The 7488-nt window shown below is 43.2% G+C and overlaps 1 long non-coding RNA gene across 1 annotated transcript; it reads right to left on the reverse strand.

The window, feature by feature from the left end:
• Positions 1–2820: 2820 nt before the first annotated feature.
• Positions 2821–5808, reverse strand: LOC116369548 (uncharacterized). Its single transcript, XR_004208632.1, has 3 exons — positions 5775–5808; positions 3685–3960; positions 2821–2870 (listed from the first exon to the last, which is right to left on the reverse strand). It is a non-coding gene; the product is annotated as an uncharacterized LOC116369548 (long non-coding RNA).
• Positions 5809–7488: the final 1680 nt, after the last annotated feature.

Raw genomic sequence — 7488 nt, forward strand, 5'->3', positions numbered from 1 at the left:
ATCACACAGACTGATCTCAGTTAATTCATACTGTATGTTGTAGTCTGTCCAAGAGGGGAATCACACAGACTGATCTCAGTTAATTCATACTGTATGTTGTAGTCTGTCCAAGAGGGGAATCACACAGACTGATCTCAGTTAATTCATACTGTATGTTGTAGTCTGTCCAAGAGGGGAATCACACAGACTGATCTCAGTTAATTCATACTGTATGTTGTAGTCTGTCCAAGAGGGGAATCACACAGACTGATCTCAGTAATTCATACTGTATGTTGTAGTCTGTCCAAGAGGGGAATCACACAGACTGATCTCAGTTAATTCATACTGTATGTTGTAGTCTGTCCAAGAGGGGAATCACACAGACTGATCTCAGTTAATTCATACTGTATGTTGTAGTCTGTCTAATAATTAAATCACACAGACTGATCTCAGTTAATTCATACTGTATGTTGTAGTCTGTCTAATAATTAAATCACACAAGACTGACAGCCTGTAATTTTATTAAAAGCATCCAGTTGATTACATGGCAGTTTAGAGAGCAACATCATAACAATAATCTACTTCATAATCAATATCATAACATTTATAATCAATAACATCATTATCTCTATACTACTAACAACATAACACTAATCTACATCATAATCAATATCATAACGTTTATAATCAATAACATCCTGAGAGGTAAACAACAACAAACCCCTTTATTAAAAAATGTTTCAAAATACAAAGAATGAACAGATGATTATAATAATACCTGGACTAATAATGGAAACACTTCAAGATAAAGAATCTAAGAGACACTAAATAAGATAAAGAATCTAAGAGACACTAAATAAGATGAAGAATCTAAGAGACACTAAATAAGATAAAGAATCTAAGAGACACTAAATAAGATAAAGAATCTAAGAGACACTAAATAAAGATAAGAAGCAATACTGGAACATGAGACGTAATTGAGCTTAAAATAATTAAAAACCGATTGTTACCCCAAACCCCATGTTACCCAAAACCCCATGTTACCCAAAACCCCATGTTACCCAAAACCCCATGTTACCCAAAACCCCATGTTACCAAACCCCATGTTACCCAAAACTGCATGTTACCCAGAACCCCATGTTACCCAAAACCCCATGTTACCCAAAACCCCATGTTACCCAAAACCCCATGTTACCCAAAACCCCATGTTACCAAACCCCATGTTACCCCAAAACTGCATGTTACCCTAACCCCATGCTACCCCAAACCCCATGTTACCCAAAACCCCATGTTACATAAACCTCATGTTACCCAAACCTCATGTTACCCAAACCCATGTTACCCCAAACCCCATGTTACCCAAACCTCATGTTACCCAAACCTCATGTTACCCAAAACCCATGTTACCCAAAACCCATGTTACCCAAAAACCCCATGTTACCCAACACCCCATGTTACCAAAACCCCCATGTTATCCAAACCCCATGTTGCCCCAAACCCCAGTTACCAAAACCCCATGTTACCCCACACCCCATGTTACCCAAAACCCTATGATACCCAACCCCCATGATACCCAAACCCCATGTTACCCAAAAACCCCATGTTACCAAAACCCCATGTTACCCAAACCCCATGTTGCCCCAAACCCCATGTTACCAAAACCCCATGTTACCCAAACCCCATGTTGCCCCAAACCCCATGTTACTCAAACCCCATGTTACCCGAAACCCCATGTTACCCAAATCTCATGTTATCCAAATCGCCATGTTACCCAAAATCCCATGTTACCCAAACCCCATGTTACCCAAAAACCCCATGTTACCCAAAAACCCCATGTCACCCAAACCCCATGTTACCCAAAACCCATGTTACCAAACCCCATGTTACCCCAAACCCCATGTTACTCTGGTGGTAAAAACCAAACTAAATGAATAATGGTGGTTGCAGTCACTACTTTTAGATTTCTTCCAAGGTACTAGAAAGATAAACTATTTCTGAACTTGTTATTAAAATTAAAACCACTTCAGGTTTGTCACCACATTTTAAACATCAGTCCACTGCTGACCATCGATTTAAAACACAAAACTGACCTAAGATCAGCATGTAGGGTCAGCTTCATTCTCCTCCTACTCCGTCCCCTGGGCTGCTCTCTCCTCTCCCGGTCCAGCTTCAGCTCTGGAGCTCAGAGAGACCATCTCCATGGCATTGACATAAAGATCCATGCTGCTCACCCTGTTCACTCTCTTCTGCCTCCTGGTGGGCTAGGGAGACACAGCACCAACAGTCAGATATTTACTCTCTAGTATCTCCATTCTCTCTCCCCCTCACCCTCTCCCTCTAGTTTAAATGACTTGTAACGTCTGAGTAAATGTCTTTACCTTGTAGTACAGGTAGGAGGTGGTGATGGATGTCAGTAGGATCAGCAGCACTACAACGTGTCTGATGATGAAGGCTGGCAGAGGAGAGGCTGCAAACAGAAACACCTTTGATGAGGGGACTGATCATCATCACATAGATCTGTGGGAAATCTGTCAATGACAAAGTTATAAGTCTGGTTCATGTTCAGTTACCTGTGATGGTGAGGGAGAGGAGCTCACTCTCAGAGGAGAAGTTATGAGAGAAAACATAATTCTCATAAACACAGCTGTAGTTCCCTTGGTGGGAGTCATCTGCAGCAGGGAAGAGGAAGGCAGCAGAGTGATTGACAGCTGGCTGGGTCTGGGTTCTGTTGGAGCCGGTGAACGTGAGGAGGAAGGAGCCTCCTGGGTACTGTGGCTGAGTAGAGCAGGTGATGGTGAAGTTGTAGCCCCTGAACATCTCAGGCCCCTGGTGGCCCCTGAAGACCCCTCCCATTGGGTCAGTCAGGAAGATATCAGGCTGGACCAGGAGATCTGTAACAATAAAAGAGAACAAGAAAAACCTCTTCAACTAGTTTCCTATAGATATGACAATAACATCAGCATGTAACAGTGCCAGCCACCCCTCCCTCACAGGGCAACATGAGTAGTGGGCCTACAGTCACTGAGACAACATATGTTGATATCAGGCTGAAGCAGGACATCTGGAACAAGAGGAGAGAAAAAGAAAACGTAGCACCTCAACTACTTTCCTCATTTAGATGTGACAATAACATGACATGTGACAGTGGTAGTGAGTAGAGACGTTCACTGAGGTAACACTCAAATACAAAATCATTCTGGGATATTTAAGTTGTATTTGATTCCTACTTGACTGAGTGATCTATTTAGTAAAGCAGACTGACAAGTTAAACAGTCATCATGAGAGGTGCAGAGGAAGTTGTATGAATGAAGGAAATCAGTTGAATATAATTATAATATGTTGATATTTCCTGAGCAGATCACTGTGAGTCCAGGAAGGAGATATAATACATGGACTAAAGTATGTGGAACTCAGCAGTGAGTTTTACAACAGAGGAATATTTTTACGCTCTACGTGGTTCAGCACTCAGTGGTCCATTCTGTGAGCTTGTGTTGTCTACCACTTCACGGCTGAGCCGTTGTTGCTCCGAGATGTTCCACGTTGAAATTCTATGACATCTTCAGTAAGGACATTTTACTGCTGATATTTGTCTATGGAGATTTCATGGCTGTGGGCTCAATTTGATACACCTGTCAGGTGTGGCTGAAATAGCCAAATCCACTGATGTCCACATACTATTGGCCATATAGTGTATCTTGTTATTACCTGAGCAGATCACGGTGAGTTCAGGACGGAGATCATACATTCTTCTACACTCCCTCAGTGAAGACTCAGACCCAGAACAGGAAACTCCAAACCCTCTAGTGGTGTTTCCAGGTGGTACTGAAACAGTGGAGCCACAACCCAGCTGTCTACACACTACTGCAGCTATAGACATCACGTCAGAGAAAGCTCCCACAGTCCTCAACTCTCCCTGGTCGTACCACTCCACTCCACCAGCACAGCGACTGCCTCCTCCCACCAGACTCACATCATCAGGCTCTGAGAAAAGAAAAGAGAGAGACAGTAATCTTACTATTTTCTCACTAAAACACACCTATATTGTCTCTCATATTCTTCACTCCAGGTGAGAAACAATGTTGATTGAGTGACAAACTGTTTCTTACCTGAGCAGGTGAGTCCAACAGCATTACCAGGTAGGCAGGTGTTGTTCTCTCTGTCTGAGGTGTCACAGTCCAGGAGAAGGGACTCTTTGCCTTTACACTGGAACTCTTTATCCCAGGTCTGACCCTCACCTTCTCCATAGAGCCCCCCCTGTAGAGCTGCAGGAGCCCCACAGCCAACATCCCTACAGACTACCTCTGCATCCTGCCGGTCAAAGTCAGCTTCACACACTGAGGCCCAGGACTGATTGGACTTCACCTCCACTCTCCCAGAGCAGAGACCAGCTCCACCCACAAGCCGCACAGACTCTGGAGAAAAAGAGTTGGTTGAACATTCAATCAGTTTTGTTGATGACACTGTCAAGGACTAAACACAAATATGTTGGATAAAAGATTGTAGTTTGCTATGTTTGATACTGTAAGAGGTAGAAATGGGTTCTTAGTCACTCAGGATCGGGTTGGGAATTATGCAGTAGGAGACAGGAATAAGTTCACTTCACGTTTATAGAAAATAAACAGCTGGACATCCATCAGGCAGCTTCACTTCAGTAACATCTGATCTACAAGGTCTGATACTGTATGTCAGGGTCAGGATGGGCCAAGAGTGGAAAAGGTTACTGGTTATGATGACATCACTGGTGAGACTTGGTGATAAAGATGTATTTTGATCTCTCCCATATCTCCCTCTTCCTCTCCCTCCTCCCTCATTCTCTCTTTGTGACAGTGGTAGTGAGTAGAGACGTTCACTGAGGTAACACTCAAATACAAAGCATTTCTGGGATATTTAAGTTGTATTTGATTCCTACTTGACTGATTGATCTATTTAGTAAAGCAGACTGACAAGTTAACAGTCATCATGAGAGTGCAGAGGAAGTTGTATGAATGAAGGAATCAGTTGAATATAATTATAATATGTTGATATTTCCTGAGCAGATCACTGTGAGTCCAGGAAGGAGATATAAACATGGACTAAAGTATGTGGAACTCAGCAGTGAGTTTTACAACAGAGGATTATTTTTACGCTCTACGTGGTTCAGAACCTCGGGCGGTCCTTTCTGTGAGCTCGTGTTGTCTACCACTCCTCACGGCTGAGCCGTTCTTGCTCCGAGAGTTTCCACATTGAATTCACTGACATCTTCAGTAAGAAACATTTTCTACTGCTGATATTTGTCTATGGAGATTGCATGGCCATGTGCTCAATTTGATACACCAGTCAGGTGTGACTGAAATAGCCGAACCCACTAATGTCCACATACTATTGGCCATATAGTGTATCTTTTATTACCTGAGCAGATCACTGTGAGTCCAGGAAGGAGATCATAACTCTTGGAACACTCCCTCAGTGAAGACTCAGACCCAGAACAGGAAACTAAAAACCCTCTAGTGGTGTGTCCAGGAAGTACTGAAACAGTGGAGCCACAACCCAGCTGTCTACACACTACTGCAGCTACATCCCTCTGGGTCCCAGTCATCAGCTCCCACAGTCCTCCACTCTCCCTGGTTGTACCACGCCACTCCACCAGCACAGCGACTGGCCTCCTCCCACCAGCCTCACTCATCAGGCTCTGAGAAAAGAAAGAGAGAGACAGTAATCTTACTATTTTCTCACTAAAACACACCTATATTGTCTCTCATATTCTTCACTCCAGGTGAGAAACAATGTTGATTGAGTGACAAACTGTTTCTTCTTACCTGAGCAGGTGAGTCCAACAGCATTACCAGGTAGGCAGGTGTTGTTCTCTCTGTCTGAGGTGTCACAGTCCAGGAGAAGGGACTCTTTGCCTTTACACTGGAACTCTTTATCCCAGGTCTGACCCTCACCTTCTCTATAGAGCCCCCCCTGTAGAGCTGCAGGAGCCCCACAGCCAACATCCCTACAGACTACCTCTGCATCCTGCCGGTCAAAGTCAGCTTCACACACTGAGGCCCAGGACTGATTGGACTTCACCTCCACTCTCCCAGAGCAGAGACCAGCTCCATCCACAAGCCGCACAGACTCTGGAGAAAAAGAGTTGGTTGAACATTCAATCAGTTTTGTTGATGACACTGTCAAGGACTAAACACAAATATGTTGGATAAAAGATAGTAGTTTGCTATGTTTGATACTGTAAGAGGTAGAAATGGGTTCTTAGTCCCTCAGGATCAGGTTGGGAATAATGCAGGCAGGAGACAGGAATAAGTTCACTTCACTTTATAGAAAATAAACAGCTGGACATCCATCAGGCAGCTTCACTTCAGTACCATCTGAACTACAATGATCTGCCCATGAACATCTCCCATAAACCAATATGACAAACACAAATATAATGTTTAAATACATCTGACATCTCTCCCTCTATTTAAATGAAATAAAAACACATAAAACATGATACATGGTAATATTGTATAATGTATAAATAAATCTCTCAATATGACCAGTCTCTTACCTGAACAGGGTCCCATGATGATAATATTTACCATCACAGAAACCAGGTCCTCCTATGATGTCACACTGTCTAATAGAAGACTCATCTCCACTACACTCAATAGGCTGACTCCTCCTCTTTCCATCTTCAATCAGAGGTCCTCTAGATTCCAGATACAGGATTCCCACAATCCAGCTTTCTACACACAAACTTATCTCTCTCATCATGTCCCACCAACTAAACATAGACCCAACCACTCTCCTTCATAGAAGACCTCTACTATCCCAGAACAGAAGTGGTCCCATTCACCAGTCTGACGGAGTCTTCATCTGTAAACAGCAGAGAGGAAAACACAGTGGTGAGGACAGATGATGACAGTGATTCTGTTATTCTAACAGCAGTGATGCTTTGTGGTTGACAAGTATTAGTAGTTCCATAAAACACTACTTGTTATTGGGGTTTAGAATGGTTTGTATGGACACATGAATTTCTCCATGTGGGATAATAAAGTTGACTAATATTGAACTGCTATAATCACTGTAGATTTATACTCTACCTACCTAGTTGTCTGACGCTTTGAGCCTGGAGATCTGAGGAGAAAGAGAGAGACAGAGAGATAGAGAGAGACAGAGGAGAGAGAGAAAAGAGAGACAGAGAGAGAGAGAGAAACAGAGGAGAAAGAGAGGAGTCAGAGGAAGAGAGAGACAGAGGTTAAATGAACATCAACATGACCTTTCATGATGTGATGGGGAAGACAGGCTTATCGTTGGTATGGTGCAACAACACCCATGTGTACATACACTATATATACAAAAGTATGTGGACACCCCTTCAATTAGTGGACTCTATTTCAGCCACACCCCTTCCTGACAGATGTACAAAATCAAACACTCAGCCATGCAATCTCCATAGACTAACATTGGCAGTAGAAAGGCCTTAATAATGAGCTCTGTGACTTCCCCATCCCCTTCTCCCCTCTCTTCTCCTCTTCTTTTCCCCTC

The sequence above is a fragment of the Oncorhynchus kisutch genome, unplaced genomic scaffold (assembly GCF_002021735.2).
Source record: "Oncorhynchus kisutch isolate 150728-3 unplaced genomic scaffold, Okis_V2 scaffold2213, whole genome shotgun sequence".
Lineage (NCBI taxonomy): Eukaryota > Metazoa > Chordata > Actinopteri > Salmoniformes > Salmonidae > Oncorhynchus > Oncorhynchus kisutch.